We start from the raw sequence: 24207 nt of genomic DNA on the forward strand, positions 1-24207 counted from the left end.
ATTTTGATTGTTCTAGGAAAGTTTCTGAATACTTATTATAATGTAATGCAATAATGTAATAATGTGTAATATTTGTGTTAAGAAAAGGAACCAAGCAAGCCTAGTTCAGCCAGCATGCGATTAGAAGGGATGAATGTTGTTGTCCCTGGCTGGTTTTGAGGCGTGATTTTCTATGTGGCAGAATTTTGTTAAAATGACAGCAGGAATGCTGTTAAAATAAAATAACATGGGCAACAGAATGTTTATTAATGGAACTAAAATGTACTCTTGTACAAAGATTACTGTAGATGGCTAGCTAATAGCTATATAGCCCATCTATAATGAAAACAATGACTCCAATCACTCCGGGCAGGATTCTTTATTTAGAAAAAAAAGACCACGATGAAAGGGTCACATAATACAATTATTCACTTCAATGTATGAGATTCATGGTATTACAGAGTGGATATATATTGCTTTGTGACGGCTGAATAGTACCGAGTGGATAAATATCTCTGAGTGACAAAAATTGGAAAGTCTGAGAGGGGAATCGAGCTGGGGTCAAAATATTGAAGGTTAGGGATGTTCCCTGGTATTCAGCCCACCTGTATTGTCTCCAAATACAACTTTTATCCCAGTCATTATATTTTTGCTGAAATAATGTGGGCAACAGAAAGTTGATTAACGGAACTAAAGTGTACTCTTGTACAAAGATTACTGTAGATATTCGTCCATACAATAACAGAATAGCTAGACCCTACGCTATGTGAACTACGAGGAAACCATAAGCATTGGCTGAATCTCAAATCACATACTACCTACTATGTAATACAAGTACATACTTTGTGGATGATGGTGAAGTACGTACTGTTTTGTAAATAGTAAGTATGCCAGTATTGGGTCTGATTGGTACATACACTCACCTAAAGGATTATTAGGAACACCATACTAATGCTGTGTTTGACCCCCTTTCGCCTTCAGAACTGCCTTAATTCTACGTGGCATTAAATCAACAAGGTGCTGAAAGCATTCTTTAGAAATGTTGGCCCATATTGATAGGATAGCATCTTGCAGTTGATGGAGATTTGTGGGAGGCACATCCAGGGCATGAAGCTCCCATTCCACCACATCCCAAAGATGCTCTATTGGGTTGAGATTTGGTGACTGTGGGGGCCATTTCAGTACAGTGAACTCATTGTCATGTTCAAGAAACCAATTTGAAATGATTCAAGCTTTGTGACATGGTGCATTATCCTGCTGGAAGTAGCCATGGTGCATTATCCTGCTGGATGGGTACATGGTGGTCATAAAGGGATGGACATGGTCAGAAACAATGCTCAGGTAGGCCGTGGCATTTAAATGATGCCCATTTGGCCCTAAGGGGCCTAAAGTGTGCCAAGAGAACATCCCCCACACCATTACACTACCACCACCAGCTTGCACAGTGGTAACAAGGCATGATGGATCCATGTTCTCATTCTGTTTACACCAAATTCTGACTCTACCATCTGAATGTCTCAACAGAAATCGAGACTCATCAGACCAGGCAACATTCTTCCAGTCTTCAACTGTCCAATTTTAGTGAGCTTGTGCAAATTGTAGCCTCTTTTTCCTATTTGTAGTGGAGATGAGTGGTACCCGGTGGGGTCTTCTGCTGTTGTAGCCCATCCGCCTCAAGGTTATGCATGTTGTGGCTTCACAAATGCTTTGCTGCATACCTCGGTTGTAACGAGTGGTTATCTCAGTCAAAGTTGCTCTTCTATCAGCTTGAATCAGTCGGCCCATTCTCCTCTGACCTCTAGCATCAACAAGGCATTTTCGCCCACAGGACTGGGGCATACTGGATGTTGTTCCGTTTTCACACCATTCTTTGTAAACCCTAGAAATGGTTGTGCGTGAAAATCCCAGTAACTGAGCAGATTGTGAAATACTCAGACCGGCCCATCTGGCACCAACAACCATGCCATGCTCAAAATTGCTTAAATCACCTTTCTTTCCCGTTCTGACATTCAGTTTGGAGTTCAGGAGATTGTCTTGACCAGGATCACACCCCTAAATGCATTGAAGCAACTGCCATGTGATTGGTTGATTAGATAATTGCATTCATGAGAAATTGAACAGGTGTTCCTAATAATCCTTTAGGTGAATGTACACCCTCACCAGAAAAATGTGTCTCAACATTAGATCATTTTATCACACATTAACATCACGCCAAGTGTGAATATTTAGCTAGACACTATTAATCATTGTTTTAAACTGACTAACATTTCCTAGTCATAAGAATTGCTAGTGAGACTGAAGATGACTTTTACACTGCCAAAGCAATTTAATTTCATGGCACAACAACGTTCGTTTTTCTTTCCTTTGTGAATGACATTGATAAAATAACAATAACAACCAAAAAGCATGCACTGAAGAAATAGTCACAATATAACCGTAAACAGTTTTATTTTTGGCCTACTATAATGTAGCTTCTGAAGCTTGTAGCCAGCTACGTTTTTGTCTATCCTGAACAAATCCTAATCCATACTTTGTCCTGTCCATGGCGAGGATCACACACCGGTCGCCCACATGGCAGTCCACATCGTTAACCACAACACAATCAGTCAGTCTGTCCCTCACTCAGTCAGTAGAAGATATTTGCTGGCTCCACTTTGTATTGGTCCTGCAGGCATGACACTGGTCAACACTTTTGGAGGTTCAACGTATTCTCATATCTTTTGTGGTTTTAATAGCTCAATGTATTTGCAATTTGCAATAAATACATTTAAAAAAAATACACACAAAACAATCATGAGTATCCTACACAAAAATAATTTTAAAAAGGCCTTTTTACATCAGCAATTGTTACAAAGTGCTTTACAGATACCCAGCCCGAAACTCCAAAGAGCAAGCAACAACAGAGTTAATGCGCCGTAGCTAGGTAAAATTCCCTAGCAGAGTTGAAGCATAGGAAGAAACCTAGAGAGGAACGAGTCTCTGAGGGGTGGCCAGTCCTCTTCTGGCAGTGCTGGGTGAAGATCATAAGAGTACAATACATTTTGGACAATGTCAATGTGTTTGCATGTCCAGATGACAATCAGGTCAATACATGCATGTGGGCTGTGTCCAGTCTTTAAACAGAATCCCAGTCAGCTGCAAAACCGGTTGGGCAGGACAGGGACAATCAGACAGGGGGTGGGCAAGGACATGGACAATCAGAGACATAGGATGTGGGCATGTTGATCAGCAACGCAACCAGGAGGACTATGGATAGGAACAGCCACAAGTCATTCAGGCCAAGCAGCCTGAGGCACATTCCAAGAGCCTATGTCCTCCGAAGATTAAACAGAACACCAAGAATGTTAAAAGAATAGTCTGTGTTGCAAGTGAGGGGGGGGGGGCAACCTTTTGAACTTTGACAGCAGGTAGTAAACTCAATCAACTTAATGTTGACCATGCCAGAGTAATTACTGTAACAGGAAGAGACATTGGGAACAGACACTTTGGGTGTGTGCAGGGCCTTCGTGGGCGTTTTATTAACATAAAGAGAAGGGTGAGGGGAGGAGGAGGAGAGGGAGAAATCAAAAGCAAAGGACCAACCCCTTTCCAGCGGAGGGAGCCTCCTGGTAGACGACACAACCTGCGTGGTCCCCTGCACCTCCCATCTCCATCCCTTTGCCTTTCCTTGCCTGCATTATCTTTATTCTCTTCATCTCTGGCCTTCGTCCCAAACTGCTTCCTGGGAAGCTTTCAATGCCTCCTCTAATGAGGTCCCAAGGGGAGGCAGGTGCGTAGGGGCAAGGCGGGGCTGGCCTAACTGGTAGCGTCTGGAATCTTCTGGGAAGGTATGAGCAATTTCTGACGCTAATATGGCGGCACGGGCAAGTTTGGCCCCATTATATTCATTTGTAATACAGCTAATTACAGCTAATAGGTATTTATTCTTACTGGAAAATGGCACTTCTGATGCACCACCACCTTGAAAAAGAAAAATGCACAACAATGCACAACATGCAGTAAACGTTTCAGAAAAAGCTGGAAAGCCCAATTGTCAGTCAAATGTTACTGACATGCTCAGATCAAATACAATAGCTGGCTAGCACTACAAGCAATGGGCGAATTTGGAAATGCTACTGGAACTTAACTAAAGGTAACACTTTATTTTGAGAGTCCCAAAATTGTTACTGATAGTTAAAATGTTACTGATAGTCAGTAGCCTACCTACTAAACCGAACCATTACCTTAACCTTTATCCTAACCCTAAACTTAACCCATACTGTAAACCTTTTAACCCTTGTGAGCCCCTCAAATGTACTACCCTTTGCCACAAAATTGATTTGATTGCATTAGTATATTTTATGTAGTGCCAGTTACTCCCTCTGGACACCTTCGTGGACAGAAATGTCCCATTGACTTCCATTTAAAAAATGTTTTTTTATCTCACTGCCATTAGAGTATAAAACCATGCATTCTGTAATTAAGCATTTCATTTTGATGAAATTTTGACTGTATTCCATCACACACACGCACGCACACACAAACACACACACACACACACACGCACGCACACATACACGTGCACACAAAAACTCTTCTACCAGATTCAACCATTTTCCCATTGTAGGCCAATGGAAGGAATTATTGTATTAACATTTTTTTGAGCCATGTGACTACCAAGGTGCCCCAAGAACTTTGGTGTGCACACCTGTGTGTATGTGCGCGCGTGCACGTCTGTATGTGTGTGGGTGTGTGCATGCATGTGCGGGTGTGTGTGTGTTTGCGTGTGTGTAGTAAACATAGTTTACTAGGAAAGACCCAACGTGTCTCCATTATGACGCAGAAAAAACAACTAATGTTACAGTGGAGTACATAAACTGTCAGATCATTCTACACACATCATTACATTTCCTGCTCGAATTGGGAGGCAAGTGGGTGGAGTGACTTCCTTCCTGTTGGGCCCGGTCCGGATTTACCCTTGGAAAGGGCCACTGTGTCGCTGGACCCCCCCATCTTAATTTTGAAGGGAGTAAAGTGTCTAACTTTCCTTGGGTACAGTTCTGTTTAAAATTAAGAGGACATGAACACTTGGACCACACCTCAGGACCTCCAGGCCCGAAGGACTTGTAGCAGTCCCCACAAAAAGTCCCCCTGGTTGTGTTGCAGATCAAATAATTAGTATCAAGATACTTCACAATTCTGGTTGCCACTACACTGACAATACCCAATTGTCCCGGTCTCTGTCCACCTAGTTATGCTGGGTGTCCACATCTCCGGGCGTACTACCCACTGCTCCAAACCGGAATATCCCATTTGGAGGGGTGAGTAGTGGCCTTACCAAGGTCGCTACAATACTATAATAAATACTATAGTAAATATCAAAAAAGAAAGAAAATATAAATGTTTTTATTCAGTAGGCAGCCCTGAGGCAAAGGATGGTGGCTTTATTGTGTCTTGTATACCAGATAAAAAAGCTGGCAGAAGGGTTTTGATTGCTTGATAAAAATGTGTGGGTGTATTATATTCCATTGCAGATCACATCATTCTGAGATTTTGGGTGGACTCAAAACATGTTAAGGCAGTGACTAAACTGAACAAAGTGGGTAGTTTCCTTTAAGGCAAGGTCGTAATTTCTCATGAACACACACGCACCCCTTATTTTTTCATACCATCTTTTATTACAATTGTTCTTTTTCTTGTTTTGTTATTTTAAGTAACATTAGGTTAATTTTACAATTGTCAATAGAATGTTGGGAATAAAGTTATTATTCAAAATAAAAATTGTGTGTATTGCAATTAAGAAAATTCCCTATTTGTTTTGATAGAGTTTTTTGTCATTTTTATATATTTCATTTGCAGTTTTACTTACAGTAGAAGTACATTACCAGTGCAACGTACATGTCACGACGTGGGTAGGAAGGAACCCAACGCGGATGTAGTAAGCAAACCGGGGTCTTTACAGACAAACAACAGTTAGACTAGAGCACATGAAAAACTAATGAAAATAGGACAGGCCGAACAGGCACTCAAACGTAGGCAAAGCTAAAATGTGACTCACATAATGGGAACAGACAGTACTGGATGAAGAAACTGGGTAATTGGGGAACATACACAGGGAAACGAGGAAACGCCTCAGTAATTAGACAGTCCGGGGATGAGTTTTAGTGCACATGGGAAACGGGATGTTGGCAGCTGGTACACCAGCAACGCAGAGACATGAAGCTGGGGTGGAGTCGTGAGACACAAAGCTCCCAGGTGAAGTCGTGACAATACAGTCTCCTAAAGTAAGCATTTCTTTCATATTTTGGCTCTCTTCTTAAAAGGCTTGGACAAACAATTACTATAATGGTGAAATATCGAAACTCAGCTTTTAAGGTATTAGTATTTAAGGTATTAGCACCCTTCCTGACAACATTGGACCCTTTTCAATTTGCATACTGCCCCAATCTACAAACGATGCCATCGCCCGGATGACGCACACTGCCCTCTCCACCTGGAAGGTAACACACACATGATGAGGTTATTCGTGGACTAAAGCTCAGCATGCAACACATATTTGCCCGCCAAGCTTCTTCATAAGCTCAGGACCCTGGGACTTAACTCCTCCCTCTGCAATTGGATCCTGGACTTCCTGACGGGCAGACCCCAGGTGGTGAGAATGGGCAACCTCACCTCCTCTGCACTGACCCTGAGCACTGGAGCCCCCCAGGGCTGCGTACACAGTTCCCTCCTGTACACCCTGTGCATGCATGACTGTGTGGCCATGCACAGCTCCAACATCAGCCTCAAATTCGCAGACAACCCAACCACCCTGGGTCTCATCTCCAACAATGATGAGACCGCTTCTAGAGAGGAGGTAAAGAACCTGGCTACATGGTGCCAGGACAACAACCTTTCTCTCAACGTCTGCCAGACTAAGAAGATGATCATGGACTTCAGGAAGCAGACAGACACCCAGGCTATGGTCTGTTCACACCGCTACAGTCTGGTAGATGCTACTGGAGCACCAGGGCACACACTTCCAGACTCAATTATTTATTTTTTCCTCAGTCCATAAGGCTCCTCAACCAGCAACATTGATATATGATCACACAGATCACATATGAATATTCCAGATGCTCTGATGTCTTTCCATGTACACTCAATGTACATAAGAATATTTTGTATGTACCATTCATTCATATTACACTCATATTGTATCTATAATGGTCAATACCCATATTGTTCAAATTCCCCATCCTACTCTTTTTAAAATTGCTGCTAGTTTACATTGGTATGTATATTATTGCTATATTTTTGCTTTACATATTTCTCATTTCTTACTATGTAAATGTCATTGTGCAGGACGACGCTTTGTTATTCTGTGTTTTTGATAAATAAACTTTGAACTTGAACATATCGGTTTGACCATTTGGAAAGGACAGCATACATGTTGACATAAATGTTATAATTTCCACTCACTTGTCTTCATTGGTCATGTGAATTTCATCAAAGTCACTGGACAGCTCTTCTTCATACAGCAAGACTATAACCCAAAAACTCGTTGCCTTAGCAAATATTGAGTTTTTCCAAAGCCAATTAGTGGAAAAATGTTCACTGGTCTTGTTAATCTCAAGATTTATATCAATTTAAAACATTTAAATACTGTTCAATATTGTTTTAACTTAATAAAATTGGAAGGAAACATTGGTGGCCAAGCATCGTTACCCCTGTCCTACTCTTTATCCTCCAGGTAGGTCAGGTAGGTCTGCTGAAGATGAGACTTGAGGCAAAGGACCAGAAAAAAAAGTTACTGAAAATTGTTGGGAGTACAGCCCTGACAAAGCATTGCCAAAGAAGATACCCTGGACATGGTCGGGACATGGGTTGCAAATGTTAGGCAGTTATTGCATGCTGAGGGTATGCAACCAAATACAATAAAACAAAATACAAAAAATACAAAAAAATTCTACATTCGGAAAATTATATGTATCTGTCCCAATTTATTGTACACAAATGTAGACTATGTATATACATTGTTTTCATTACTAAATGGTGAAACAAATATGTACAAAAGTATCCCCAAATATAAGCTGAGGATCTTAAGCTACTGTATAGTTTGCTTTGTACTGCAGGTTATAGTAAGAGGGGGTTTTCCCAGCAGAAATCTGATGGGAATGGTTCCTACAACAATTGTATGAGAAACACCCAATCAATTTCAGGCTGGGTGTTTTATAAAAGCACTTTGTGACAACTGCTGATGTAAAAAAGGCTTTATGAATACATTTTATTGATTGATTGACAGAATAGTACTAAATAACAGAACTAAGATGTAACAAAAGACATGAACGGAACAATGCTACAAAAAGGAACGGGATACAAAACAATGACTGACAAGATACAGAACAAGGAAGGAAGAAGTGATAAGGAACACAGATCAGGGCAATAACAAACACTCTGAGAGACAGATGGTGTTGGATCTCACTCTGCTTCCAAGTATTCCCATAAATACAATTTTAGACATTACATGATTGTTTATCAATGCCAGTAAGTAGTGAATGAGTTATTTTTAAATACAATATTTTTTCAGCTTAATTAGGTCAATTTTCAGTGCCAAAACATTTCATTATAATTAAGTTCCAAAAACCATCTGCTCCAACAAAACTCATGTAGCTTTCATTTATAATGCCCTTAGGCATGTTTTCTGCCTTTGTGTTGTATGTGTCAGTCTGTAACTTCAATAGAGGCAATCTGAATGAATGCGTTAAGCAAGAAAAAGGAACATGCACATACATGTCGGTCTTCTTTTTCCACACACAAGCCTGCAGGACTTCTTGGAAGGGGAAGTGATGGCTCTAGATAAGACTATGACTAATTTAACTATTCTCTATGTTTTCATGAACTTTTCTATCCCTTTTTGATAAAAAAAAAAATAATGATCCATCTGATCCCACATTGAAGAGTGCATACAATTGAACCAATCGCATTGCAAGAACCATACTCTACCAAATGAACAACAGGATCACACAGAGGTCAATCAGTTCAAACCATGAACCTAGGAGAAACATGGCATTACATGACATGACCATGTTTTTTGTGCCATAACTGAACAATGCAATAAAGAGAGATCTGGTTACTGATGTCTGCATTCTTGGGTTGTTGCAGTGGAGGGTGGTCTGAGATAGTTGGAGGGAGCCGGTGACCTGGACAGGAAGGGACTGGAGGTTAGAGCCAGAAGGAAAGAAAGACAATCATAAGATGAAGCTTGTGTGTGTATTGAGCAGTGATGATAATAGATAAACTACAGGTTAAACTGCAGTGTATGTGACAATGAGCCTACATCAAATAATAATTATAGACAATGGCACATTGTGGTGAAGGGAAACCTGGAAAGAGGGGGGCCGGCAGTCATTGGGAGGGCCCGGAGGCCTAGGATGTAGCCGATAGTCTTGAAGGTCCATTGTGGTCCTACCAGTTTAAAGAGACAGGGGCCACAAGGGTAACAGAGAAACCATCACACAACCCGAGAAGAATGGACACTGCAATTTGCACCTCCCATCTGATACACAGCATAGAGCCCAAGCCCAGATACATTAAAGTTCCTACCTGGAGGATAAAGAGTAGGACAGGGGTAACGATGCTTGGCCACCAATGTTTCCTTCCAATTTTATTAAGTTAAAACAATATTGAACAGTATTTCATATCTTATCCACAGCTACTAACATACATCATTTTTTGCACATTTACTCCCCATAATACATATTATAATGTATATTTTTTGTTCCAGGGGAAGAGATGAATGAGCCACTTTGAAACTACTGGACGATTAGGTGGCCAGGACACCAAGATTAACAGCCCTAACCTTAACGTAAGTTCTACAGGGTCTTAAGTAACCAGAGTCAGATTCTACTGTTCTATGTCCAGTACATTCCCTACCGAAGGCAGAGGAGGATCGTGTTCCTGTGTTATACTAAATGTGGGTGACCTGCAAATAAATCTTGCATGGCCCATTCCAGGAGACAGCAATACATACCAGGAGTACCCACTCTTCCACTGGGGTCTCAACAAACTGCTCCTTGACAAGACTCATCTAACAAGACAAACAAATTACTGAACCAGGGGTTGTAGAAATATCAAGAAATGGCCAGGATTCAAGTAGTTTTTAGAAGTGCTGTAAAACAAATAAAAATAATTAATTGCGATTAATTGCATAATCTTTAGTAAATTGCAATAACTTTGAATTTTAGAATTTGTTCAAATTTGGCCCTAAATAAACAGCTTTCTGTAAAAAATGCAGTGCCTAATGTTAAAGACAAACTGTGTTTTATAGTAAACTTTGGACAGTGCTTCACTTGATATTAAGTAAATGCAGGAGAGGTCATTTTCCAAGTTGGTGCATTAGACCAGGGTATCACAGACAATGCCCCTTAAATATATTACCACCAGAACTGGCAGCATCTATTTGCAGCCCATATACATAGAAGGAAGCTGGTCTCTGATGCTGTAGTTCTCTACCATCTCCTAATATTGTGCTCTTAAACAAGACACCCAAGTACAATACTTACTATTAGGCTACTGTATAAAACACGTATCAGCCCATCGTATCTGGAGCTGCTGAGTGTGCAGGCATTTGATCCAACACTGAATCACACCTAAGTTAGAAACAGTAGCTTTTCTATGGATGGTTAGCCACAACCAAATACCTGTGTTTACTTTAAAACAATTCCTTAATTCAACCAAATGCATAACGTAGGGTTCTTGAATAAGTGGCAAAGGCATATAAGGTAGGCAAGGTGGCAAGAGAAGTTTATCTACAAACATTAATTAGGAGAAATCTAATGTATGCACAGCATTTGTTAATTCAGGTGTAAGCAGGTGGATTCGTGCTCCCCCAGCGTCTCAGGAACACTTGGAGAAGAGGGTCATATGAGATGCACCACTGGCCTTCCCGTTCGTGGGACCTAAGCAGAAATACTCCAATTTCCAACAACTTGGGACAGGGCATCCAATGTACTAATGGATGTGTAATAACACGCTGTTAGAATTCACAGACATGTAGTGAATAAACACGATCTATGCAAATGAATGCATACTCTATATTGTTACACTGCTGTTGGTGGATCGCAGCTAACTACAGCGTGCATACCGCCATCTACTGTTCAGGAGCATGGGGTCAACAATGCCAGCCTGCACTAATATTCTCCTACCTAAGCCGGTCTCCCAAGACTCCTCAGACGATTATGTTGGTAAGCGTTTGACGTGTCTCTCTTATTTGCAAATAATATTAAAATGGTTAACTTTCGTCTCTGTACTTCCTTATTTAAGAGTGTTGATCAATGTAATTACCATCATAATATGGGGGCTCGTCCTTGGTTACTGATCCTGGGGTCTCCTACTTAAATCTTGGCTGGTTATCTGTTCACGGCCGGAGACTAGGTCTCTGGAGCCCGATTCCACCCCCAGCTCATGGACTGGCTGCGACAGGGGTGATGGTTTTTGGGATTCCTTAGTACAGGTACCCGGGCAAAATTTCGAACTCTGGAGGTACGTGCACATTACAGTCAGCGTGCACATTACAGTCAAGTAAACTGTTAACAGTATGGTGGTTGACCACTGTGTTAAACACTGGTGTAAGGTATATCTCGCGAAAATGCTGACGAGCTTTTCAACGCATGCTGGGCACGTTGATCGAGGTACCAGGGTGACTGGTAGCAGCTTGACGGACGCACCTTTGTGTTAGCTCTGGATCCGGCGTTTTCGCCACGCTTGGGTTTGCTGGGTTTAATTATGGGTAAGTGCGGCAGTCTATCTTTGACGGTCTCTCGTGTTTACGCTGGACCGGCAAACATTGTGTCTGTCGTTTATGGTGTTTGGACATCTGAACAAATGTTTCTTTGAGTGTTATTAGGTTTTTCCGGCGAATGGCGTTTTCGTTCGGTGACAGATGCGTGGCCTGCCGGACTGGTTGGAGGTAGATGGACGTGGTGATGTATGGAAGTTGCAAGAAGGTGTAATGTGAAGTTGTTTGGTAGGCGTAGGCTACGGTGTGTAGAAAGTGGTGACTGGTGGAAGCTTTGGGACAGTTGTGTGGGGTTTATTGATCTGTGTTGTAGTCTTTTTCCTTCAGGTTAGCTGGCTCGTTTCCCTCTGACCGTCCGTCACTCCCCCCCCCCCCGCGGAGTTCAGCCGGACCGATCGCTGGGTCTCCTTGACATGGTCCCATCCCGCCCAGCGTCACTGCATCGTTGGAGACGTACAATCGACGTGGCCATCCCCGCTGGAGGCCAAGATGGCCCCCGATATGGACCTTTTCGTTGTGAACGTGGTAATGCTGTAGGCCGTCTGGTTGCAGTTTCGGCTCCACTTTGGAAGTGTTGAGCGCGTCTTACGCGTTTCGAGAAAAGGTCCGAAAGTGGGGAGTAGTACACACCAGTTCCAGTGTTTGCAGCGACTGTGAACAAAGAAGACTACTGACCCTGGGTTGTGAAAGAGACTATGCTAACCGCTACGTTTATATTTATGAAGCTACCACTGGACATTCGACTGGACATTGGCTTTGGGAAGGTACCAGTGGGAATCCAGACAACGGCTGTTTCGCCTGCAAGAATAGAGACAGTTTCGGCTGCCTCTTTTGCCTAGCCGCGAGCGGTCCAACAGGAACACGCAGGAACATTAACCCGCCTGAGGGGGGGGGGGGTGCTGCCGGTCAGGGAGAGGAGTCAGACCAGAGGAGCATCGACCGGTGATATTGTTCCTTAATACAGTTTTCATATGCTTTAGTAAACTATGTGTTTGGGTTTTGTATGTCAGATTTGATGGTTTTATGGAAGTTGATAGGTGGCTTTGAGAAAGTATGATCACTAGAAGTTCTTTTTAGGGTATTTTAGTTATAGTGCCTGTAGTTAGAAGAATATTGTTTTGTTCCATGTCCTGATGACCATTCCCACGCAGCAAACCTATTGCAGGGCGATTTCGTGCAGGATATTAAGCGGTTGGACTGCGGCAGTTGGACTGTTGGAAAATCTGCAATTTAGGTGTCACGGTCGTGGTAGGAGTAGGACACAGGCGCAGAGTAGAGGTAAGGTAGATAATCCATCTTTAATGAAAAACAGAAACTCAAACAAAACAAAAGGCAGCAACCAGTGACATGGGTTATCTTCAGCAGGACAAAACCAAAATGAACCACACCAACATGGCCAACAAACTGAACTTAAATAGGGTCCCCAGTTGGAGGCAATAACGAACACCTGCCTCCAATTGGGGAAACCAAAAAAAAGGATTAGAGGTGACTAGATGCCACCTCCTGTCCTGTCCTGGCTATGCCCCGAGCCCAGCGCAGAGATGGCTAGGGGCACAGCCAGGACGTGACAGTACCCCCCCCCAAAGGCGCGGGCTCCCGACCGCAAGACCGGGACGACAACGGGAGGAGCGGGAGGAGCTGGCGCCTGCGGCTCCTGGGCAGCGCGGGGCACTGAAAACACCCGGTGTCTAGGGGCTGGCACCGGACAGGGCTGTGGCACCTGGACCACCCCGCACGTGAGCATAGGTGGCAAGGTCTCTTCCTTCCACCCCTCGGGGGATGGCGGCCACGCCTCAGGGACCTCCGCTTGCCCCCACAGCACCCCCCCCAAGAAATTCTTGGGGTGGACACACGGAGGATTGATTCCGTCGCTTCTGTCGACGTCTCCTCCTGGGTGGACGCTGTGTTGGCCCGGTGTGCCGCAGGGGACGGCAGGGGTTCTCCTCCTCCTCTGGGTCGCTATCCGGCCAACAGAGGAGTTCCCCTTCCGTACATCTCTGCCGTGTCTCCTTTTGGTGGTTCATTCTGTCACGGTCGTGGTAGGAGCAGGACACAGGCGCAGAGTAGAGGTAAGGTAGATAATCCATCTTTAATGAAAAACAGAAACTCAAACAAAACAAAAGGCAGCAACCAGTGACGGGGGTTATCTTCAGTAGGACAAAACCAATATGAACCACACCAACATGGCCAACAAACTGAACTTAAATAGGGTCCCCAATTGGAGGCAATAACCAACACCTGCCTCCAATTGGGGAAACCAAAAAAAAGGATTAGAGGTGGCTAGATGCCACCTCCTGTCCTGTCCTGGCTATGCCCCGAGCCCAGCGCAGAGATGGCTAGGGGCACAGCCAGGACGTGACATTAGGTTGGACTTAAATATGCAGTTGAGGTTGGACCTCATCCTTTAAATATCAGAGACGGTAGGAGGGAGTAGGGATTGCTCCTGTAAATTGCCTAAATTGGTTTAAATTAGTAGTTGTGCTAATGAAGTTGTATATGTGCGCGCCAATTGTGTTGTTCTGTATGTGGTTGTGGCCCAGGTCACAGGCTTTTGTCGATATTTGTGGTCGACCTAGTAAATGCATTTGTCCGTTTTGGTATTCCCTGTGCACGAGGAATCAGATTGGCTGCGTTGTGTATTCCTTATTAGAATATTTGATCTCGTTTCCCGGGGTTGTTGTTCACTTGGGAGTTTTGTAATCGCAATGTTCTATCTTGTTTGGTGTCCATTTGTGTGAGCGCATTCATTGCGTTGTTAATATGGTTATTTTGCGGGGCTTGCTTTTTCGGCTTTTGCCTTGGTGTTGAATCTTCGAAATTGAATTTGCCTTCTAGTGTTGGCTGGCACACGTGGAGGTGTTCGCCTGTTAATTTAGGATTGTATACGTGAATAATGTCCTACATTTATTCAGAGGGATAGATTAGAAATAGGTATAATGTTGCTTCTCTAATTTGGTTATATATGGTCTCGTGGTTTCGTAATGAGGGGTTAAAATAGTGTTTTCTCTCTCCTTGTATGGAGTAGAATACGGACCATGGCGATCTTTAATATTAAGATAACATGTTTTCTATAAAGACTGGATTCGCAGCCAATATAGTCATAGCCTGAAAAAGAGGGTAAAATGGCCACGGCCAGTTTATTCCCTGAATACATAAACCGTTACAATTGGATGTCCTATTTAACATTTTCAATTGGGTTTGGTTAATTGATGTAGTTTCACTTAGTTTGTATTTCCAATGATACCTGGGTTAATACTTGGGTTTTCAGGCCTATGCCTGATGCCCGTTACTGGCGTTTAAATTCTAGCCTGGTAAATTGACACTTGGGGTTGATTGATGTGTCTGCATTTGAAGATCTAGACTGGGGTGTCATGGGGTAACACTTATTGTTCCTTGATTTTGGTGACTTCATGCATCTGTTTTCTGTTACCTTGTCCCCCCCTACTGTTGCTGTGTTGATAAGATAAGCGATTTTTTTGCGAACAGCAACGATATTGGATGGATGGAGCAAAAGCTCTGAACTTTCAAGTTAACGTGGGATTTCGGCTAAGTTGAAAGCATGCCGTCTCTTACTTGAGTGTTCTGACTGTCCTCACCTGTGGTAATTTCCCCAACATGAGTATGTTTAGTTTTGTGTTGATCACATGTTAATTGCAAGCTACCTATAGTTTTCTGTCGAAATGTATGGTTTTTAAACATATTTGTATTGAGGGTGGAGACCTAAAGTCGTCCAACATTGTTCATTGCTGGAATAATCTTGATGTCGTTGCATGACAGTAGCGATTTTTGTCTGATCGCCACTTTTTTGAATAACAGACATGCATCTAAGTTAAGAAAAATCCCTAGACTTTAGGTGGTTCGTTGTGTCATGTTGCATGTGTTGTTTCACCTTAGTTTGGCCGGTGCCTGTGGAAATGCAAATTTTCATATGCTACTTAGGGAGTTGTTTCAATATACTTCCTTCACACGAGCGACTTTGTGGCACAGTTGTTTTTTTGATTTTCTTTGTGGATGTTTTTCTAATTTTCACATTTGTTTTTGTTAGTTTGCGACTTTTACTGAATGAATGTTGGATTCCTCCCAACTATCGATTTTCTTTCATGTCGGTCCTGTAATGGTTCTGCTTTCACTTGGAGTCATTTTCCATTGACTCTGTCGTGAAAGCAGGGGGGGACTGTATGAAATTATCTATGATGAAAAAGAGTTGAACTCAGAGTTCAAAGCGAATTAAATAGATATTTAAAGAGTTACGTGAAGAATTTAGTTTTTCTGTTTCCAAAGTTATAGCAGAAAATTGGCATCTGTTAAAATCAGCATCCCTTCACAGTGTTTGCCTAATTGGGTTTTTTGAGAAGTTTGTTTTATACAAAATCTTACATGGTTATGGTTGATTAGAATACATCTTACCACTTTGAAATGCTATAAATCCTAAAAGGATTATCCAAAAATAACTAATTTGATGGGATTGTTCAGTTTGTTTGATATTTGATTAGAAGTAATCCTTTTAATCTCAGGCATTATGGAATAAGTGGGTATAAACGTGCAGGGAGCACATTTACTAAATGTTGCCATGTTTTAATTGATACTGAGAAAGTAATTCTGCATCAAGTTATATTTCTAGAAAACCAAGTTGAGAAGTCTTACATAGTCTAAATTGTATATAGAGGTACAGACCCCCTGGAGCGTCAATTCACTGACACAAAAACCAGTGTGTTGGGTGGGGGTGGGGGGGGGGGCTGTTTGAGATGGGTTTTTAACTTGTTTGAACTCTTTGGAAGAGAAACAGACTTACTGGTGACATTATCAAAATTGGGTATTCTAATTCTAATTAAATTTCTGTCCTAGAAAGCAATCATTGGAATGTTAATGGTTAACAGATGCTTCTTTGAGGTGTAAGGTTGGCTTACTATTGTCTGGCCTCAAGATAACACCACTGGATCTGTTCATAGGTTAATAGACCATCCCCAACTCCAGGTTGAGCTCTTGGGATAGGGCGTAAAAGGGGGGGTCATGATCTATGGCAGGATTACAGAGTGTCTTTGATGTGCTAGGATTATAAGAAGAGACTTGGAGAATTCACACTGAGTTTTCATCTTGTAGAGAAATTAGGCTAAATAACAGTCATGTTAGCTGACCTTCAAGATGGTGCGACATGTTTTGATTTGCAATAAGGTATTTGATCATTTATGTGAAACAATGGTGAATTTGTTTGTAGTTACAATACAACACAATCAGATGTAATTTATATAGCAACTGTGATCTGGTTGGATGGTGAACTGAGAATTGTCCATGAACTACTCTTTGAGTGTGATTCTTCAATGTAAACAAACTATATCTTAACTGATGAGTAATTGAAACAGTGATGAGAAATGAGAAATTGTATTCTTCTGTTCTTAGAAAAGAGTGGAATTGTTATTTTGCTACACTAGTAGAACAGAAGCACCAGAAATTTTAATGTTTTACATTAATGTTACTATTTACAACTGGTCTAATCTATTTAGATAAAAAAAAGAGTGATGCCAGGTTCCTGTGAGCTGGACTACTTCTAGTCATGACGATTCTGCCATGTGATGGAGAAGGCGACCTCCAACCGAGAGGATGGAGGCGAAGGAAAGCTCCGGTTCTGGACAACGTTTTGGGTGCGGAAAGACCAACTGCACGACATCATGCCACGCTGATTGGGTCCATACCAGGTACATCTCATCTGCTGTCAAGGTAGCTGAGAGAGGAACCTGGGGTCAACGACACATGCTACAGGAAGGCTATTGTGTTTAAAGGTTAGGTCCAGTGAATTGAAGTCACTGAGGAAAAAGTGAATTTTCAGGTTCTAGTAACCATCACTTCCAACCCGGCCTGCAGCTATAGAGCCTTTAGCTAAAACTGGTCATCTTGGCATTCACAAAGGGGAACACACAGATTCTCCTGACCTGGTTCATAGAGCAGCTAGAATGAAGACAACTACGGCTGTGTCTGCATTTGAGCTCTGAAGGACAACACCTTGGAATAAACATCTGACTTTTACGTTCTGTTACACTGGCCTGCCAAGAAATGGTTCATAACTGACTGTCTGACGTTTGAAGGAGCAGAACATTTGTGATGACTTTGGAAGTACATCTAATTGGAAACATGGAGATGACTTTTCAGTGAATCAAGTAACTGGCATGAGGGGACTTTGTAACAGTGACAAACTGAAGGATGTATTCAGTGATAGGTGTTTACACACCCACAGGTTGATGCTGCATATCCCATACTGTCAATGGCCCTCATTTATCAAAAGTGCGTACACCAAATTTCCAGCGTACACCTGGCGTACACCCAAAACCACGGTGACTTTGAGATTTATCAATATGGACGTTGGCATACGGCACTCTCAAATCCTACGCCAGCTCAGGAGGTGGTGTACGCACGTTTTGAGTTCGTGCAGAAATGCGCAGGAAAAAAATCCTAACGCACTGACAAACTAAAAGATATGATATATTATGACCCACTGTAAAAATAACAACAACATAACAATTACAAACTTCAGTGTTTATTTTTGTGCAACATGGACTTCAATGTTTAATTTGTATGATTTATATGTATTCCTTCAGATGCAAGCCTGTGTGCTTTACATGACGTTTCAGGGTTAGGCCCGGCAGTTGCGCACGGACTGGGTTCAGTAATAAAAGGCTTTTAATGACCAAAATATAATTCAGACTGACAAAATAATAAAAATGACATTCTTCTTTTAAATAATAATAGAAATAATAATAATAACGACATTCTTCTTCTAAATAACAATAAACGTCATTAATAATAAATATCATAAAATAATAAGACGAATATTACAAATTGTCATGCAATTATTAATGTGAATGAATGGTACTCCACATCACAACATCTTTTATTCCGCTTTTTAAACTGTCAAATAAAACAATTGTATTTCTTTCTACCTCCCTGGTGATCGTCTCAATCTCCATGTCAGAGAAGATTCTCTTTTTTGCCGTCTTCCGTGTGTCCATGGCGTAAAATGAGTGCGTGGGGGAAGCGGAGACTTGAATATATAGGGGCGTGTTATTCTAATGACGATCGTTTTCATCCGCGGCATTTATCAAGGGCAGGTATTGCGTACACCTGGATTTTAAAGGCACGCACAGCTTCATAAATCAGGCGGTGAGAGGAGTGTAAGCAAAATCTTACGCCAACATATACGCCCGTTTCTACGCAATAATGATAAATGAGGGCCAATATGTGTAACTTGAATTATTTCCTTTGACCAGTGATTTTAACATAAAAGGTTTTGCTGTACTATGTTAAAATTCTGTATAATGACAATGTTTGATCTTGGAGTTTATACAAAGGTAATGGTTTAGAAACATTCAAAGGAGGATCCAGACATTTCAGATTTGTTCCGTTCTATAATCATTAAGGGTAATGATATTGACTGGGTCATGTTGTATAAGAGTGTTGTTTTGTTGCAGTCTACATCCTAATGAGTGAACTGTTCACGGTTTGATACCAAAGTTTGACATGGTATCAAGAGGATGGATTGTTGTGGACATTTCTCTAACCAGTGTATTCTCATTGATTAAAGGACTGAGAGCCCCTTATTCAAATTAGAAAAGGAATGTGGGGGATCTGGTATTTGCCAAGGGGGCATCTATTGTCTGTCCAGATGCTGTAAGAACTCTTAGAATTTAAGAAGTTAACTATGGGGGGGGAGGAGCACTTGTCCTTTGTGTGAAGCTTAGGTAGTAACATAACAAAGGGAATGTGTTTTATTGACACAGGATAGCTGGGCAACAACTTACCACACCCCTTTTCTATGTAATATATATTTTCGAATGACCTGTATCAAGTCAGAGACTCTCTCTTATTAGCAAATAATATTAAAATGGTTAACTTGTGCCTAGAGAATTTCGTCTCTGTACTTCCTTATTTAAGAGTGTCGATCGATGGAATTACCATCACAATAGCAACTGTCCCCAGAAGCAGGACTGCGTGAAGTCGGTGGCTAGATGTGTAATGAAGGGTTACAAGCGATGCAGATCGTTGAAACGATTAGCCGACATCAGGTTTGCCACCTTCAATGTGGAAAAAGGGACTCCTTGCCAGCAGCCCCAAGCCTGGGGAACACAAGTGGTCTGGTGGTCCTCTCCGATGAGATTTTGAGTATCAGAAACTTAATTTCCTGCATTCTGGTTAATTTTTATGTACCAATTTGAGGTTTTTATGCAGCAATTTCTCAAAAGAATGTAATGGAAATAGAGTCAATAGGAGTAAAGAACAGTTGCATCAATTATATTAAGGATAAAAACATCAGATCATAGACATGGGCAAGATGTTTGGTCTTTCAAAATAAACTATTTGGTACATTTGGAAGAAGCAAGAACCTACTCTCCAGGAAGGATGGGGTAGCCAATCATTTTCTGTTGCTGCTCCCATGCTCTGGAAAAGTCTCCCATCCCACATTAAGTCCCGCTCTACCATTGACAGATTTACATCAAATTTAAAGACCCAACTTTTTTCTCTTGCTTTTAGTTCAGTCTGAGGTCCAAAATGGAAAAAGATCTCATGAACTGAATGTCGTAGAGACATGCAACCAAGTTCCAGATATACCCCTTCTCATGCTGACCAAAAAAGTCTCTGGGTTTTTCAAATTCGCCCCTTGGATTTTCCTTCATTTTGAATTTGGTGAAAAACATGTTAATGACATCTCCGAGACCGCTGAACGGATTTGCATGCCGTTTGGTGTGAAGGACCTTTGAACGGATTTGCATGCCGTTTGGTGTGAAGGACCTTTGAACGGATTTGCATGCCGTTTGGTGTGAAGGACCTTTGAACGGATTTGCATGCCGTTTGGTGTGAAGGACCTTTGAACGGATTTGCATGCCGTTTGGTGTGAAGGACCTTTGAACGGATTTGCATGCCGTTTGGTGTGAAGGACCTTTGAACGGATTTGCATGCCGTTTGGTGTGAAGGACCTTTGAACCATTATCTTTAAAAGATATATAAGGATAAGTTGATATCTCAGATAGTACAGCCAAAATCAGTGAATCAATTTGAGCTTGGCGAATCTATGACTTCAGACATCCATTAATCCCAAATGGAACATCAAACAGCTATGAAACGAAACATGCTCGTACATGTGTCTGTCAGGAATGGACAAAATAAGTCCCATACAGAAATACCTCTTGGGGGCGCTATAAACATCCCCGTTTCTCATGATTTTGCCATTAATAAAAACACACTTAAACGACATCTCCTCCGAAACCACTAAACAGATTTGGTTAACAATTGGTGTAAAGGACCACTGGACCATTGTCTTAAAAAGTTATATAAGAAAAGTTGATATCTCAAACAATATGGCTGAAATCAACGACTGAAATTGATGTGGGCGGGTCTATGACTATATAAGGCCATAAATCCACATGGGAATATCCGACAGCTGCCAAACGAATCATGCCCATTAACATCTCTGCTACAAATGGACAGCAGAAGTCAAGTATAGAATGACCTTATGGGTACACTATAAACCTCACCAGTGTTTTGCGTTATTTTGACATCTTAAATGACATCTCCGAGACCGTTAAATGGATTGGCATGCTGTTTGCTGTGAAGGATCTGTGGACCATTATCTCTAAAAGTCTGTAAAAAAGTTGAAAACGATGTGGCCGCAATCCGCAATTGAATTTGACATAGTTGTAGCAAACCTTATATAAGGCTATAAATCCTAAAAGGATTATCCAAGAAAGATGCTACTTGCTTTACAGAGAAACACCAAGGCCAGAAATGAACCCTGAAAGGTATGAACAGCTGGATCTCATGGTGGTGCTACAAACCTCACAGATTTTAAGAAATTCACCAAAAATCTGCCAAATATGTCAGACATAACTTTCTGGAGATGTTAATCACTAAATAAAGTAACTGAGCCAAACATTCTTCAGCTTAACAAGCTAAACCCTTTCCCATTCAAAGTTAGAAGAAGAGGATTTTAGCAATCACTCAGCTGTGTGGCTAACACAGGGTGGCTAACACAAGATGGCTAATATATGCATATATCCCTCCCTCCACACACATTATATTCTCTCTTCACACACATTCCATACTCTCCTCCCCCCACTCCTCACCAAGACACATTTTCCAACCCTACCCTCTACTCCCTCCCTCCAAATACACTTTCTCCCATCTCTCTTTACACACTCTCTTATATCTCCACATTAAATCACACACACATTCTCCTGTCACTTAGCATACAGACATTCCTATTTTCATCCAAGAAACCCGACTCCTCCCCCACAAGCACAATGTCCCATATCTCTACACATAACACACACATTCTCCACTCTATACACACATTGTTTTTGCCAGACCGCGTAAGCGAAGCTGGCCAAGAAGAGTGAATGTCTCTTACTGAGTAAGTGAGGGAGTGATATGCTATCCCTTGTTAAAAAGTGTAGTGGTTAGAGACCCAGACTGCCATGCAGCTGACTGCTATTCCAGGCTCGCTGCAAATTGCATATTAGGATTTGTTCAGAATAGACAAAAACTTTGCTGGCTGCAACCTTCAGTAGCTGTGTTATAGTATGCCTGAAAACAAAACTGTTTATGGTTATATTGTAAATGTTTCTGTTGTATTTTCAAAATATGCATCTGTGTATGCTATTTAGGGTATTATAGATCACAACCCGTTGAGACTATTCAGACTGCTAGTTGGCCCTGTGGAGAAATGGAAACATCCCGGTCCTTCAATATTGTGACACCAGTTCAATTCCCTTCTCAGATATTCCAAACTTTGTATCTCATAAATGTTTATCCACTAGGTGCTTTTCTGCCTTCACACAACAATACATATCTGAAATACCATCATTTTCATATATTTGAGAAAATATTTGTATTATGTGACCCTTTTATACTTACTGTTTCCAAAGAAAGGATCAAGCCATAGAGTGATTGGAGTCATTAATTTCGTTATAAGTAGGCTGTGTAGCTATTAGCTAGCCATCCATAATAAACTTTGTACCACAGTACACTTTAGTTCTGTTAACAAATGTTTTGGTTGCTCACTTTATCTCAGCAAAATTGTAATGGCTGGGGTAAAATTTACATTTGGAGAGGATAGAGAGCTTTAGGGACAACCAGTAGCCCCTGTGGTGTAGTGGGACATCCCTGTTCTTCAATATACTCTGAGATGTTCCAAATTTTGTATTTCAGAAATGTATATCCACTTGGTACCTTTCAGTCTTAACACAACAATATAAACTCACCTAAAGGATTATTAGGAACACCTGTTCAATTTCTCATTAATGCAATTATCTAATCAACCAATCACATGGCAGTTGCTTCAATGCATTTAGGGGTGTGTTCCTGGTCAAGACAATCTCCTGAACTCCAAACTGAATGTCAGAATGGGAAAGAAAGGTGATTTAAGCAATTTTGAGCGTGGCATGGTTGTTGGTGTCAGACGGGCCGGTCTGAGTATTTCACAATCTGTTACTGGGATTTTCACGCACAACCATTTCTAGGGTTTACAAAGAATGGTGTGAAAAGGGAACAACATCCAGTATGCGGCAGTCCTGTGGGCGAAAATGCCATGTTGATGCTAGAGGTCAGAGGGGAATGGGCCGACTGATTCAAGCTGATAGAAGAGCAACTTTGACTGAAATAACCACTCGTTACAACCTAGGTATGCAGCAAAGCATTTGTGAAACCACAACACGCACAACCTTGAGGCGGATGGGCTACAACAGCAGAAGACCCCACCGGGTACCACTCATCTCCACTACAAATAGGAAAAAGAGGCTACAATTTGCACGAGCTCACCAAAATTGGACAGTTGAAGACTGGAAGAATGTTGCCTGGTCTGATGAGTCTCGATTTCTGTTGAGACATTCAGATGGTAGAGTCAGAATTTGGCGTAAACAGAATGAGAACATGGATCCATCATGCCTTGTTACCACTGTGCAGGCTGGTGGTGGTGGTGTAATGGTGTGGGGGATGTTACCTTGGCACACTTTAGGCCCCTTAGTGCCAATTGGGCATTGTTTAAATGCCACGGCCTACCTGAGCACTGTTTCTGACCATGTCCATCCCTTTATGACCACCATGTACCCATCCTCTGATGGCTACTTCCAGCAGGATAATGCACCATGTCACAAAGCTCGAATCATTTCAAATTGGTTTCTTGAACATGACAATTAGTTCACTGTACTGAAATGGCCCCCACAGTCACCAGATCTCAACCCAATAAAGCATCTTTGGGATGTTGTGGAACGGGAGCTTTGTGCCCTGGATGTGCATCCCACAAATCTCCATCAACTACAAGATGTTATCCTATCAATATGGGCCAACATTTCTAAAGAAGGCTTTCAGCACCTTGTTGAATCAATGCCACATAGAATTAAGGCAGTTCTGAAGGCGAAAGGGGGACAAACACAGTATTAGTATGGTGTTCCTAATAATCCTTTAGGTGAGTGTATATCCTCTGTAAT

At 41.7% G+C, this 24207-nt stretch overlaps 1 long non-coding RNA gene across 1 annotated transcript in view; it reads left to right on the forward strand.

Moving 5' to 3' along the window:
* Positions 1-17358, forward strand: part of LOC109615909 — a 30982-nt gene extending 13624 nt beyond the window's left edge. The window contains exons 2-3 of the long non-coding RNA XR_002196929.3: positions 9725-9805; positions 17239-17358. This is a non-coding gene — a long non-coding RNA (uncharacterized LOC109615909). The remainder of the gene's footprint in view (positions 1-9724; positions 9806-17238) is intronic.
* The last annotated feature ends 6849 nt before the right edge of the window (positions 17359-24207 follow it).

This window comes from Esox lucius, chromosome 7, assembly GCF_011004845.1.
Source record: "Esox lucius isolate fEsoLuc1 chromosome 7, fEsoLuc1.pri, whole genome shotgun sequence".
Lineage (NCBI taxonomy): Eukaryota > Metazoa > Chordata > Actinopteri > Esociformes > Esocidae > Esox > Esox lucius.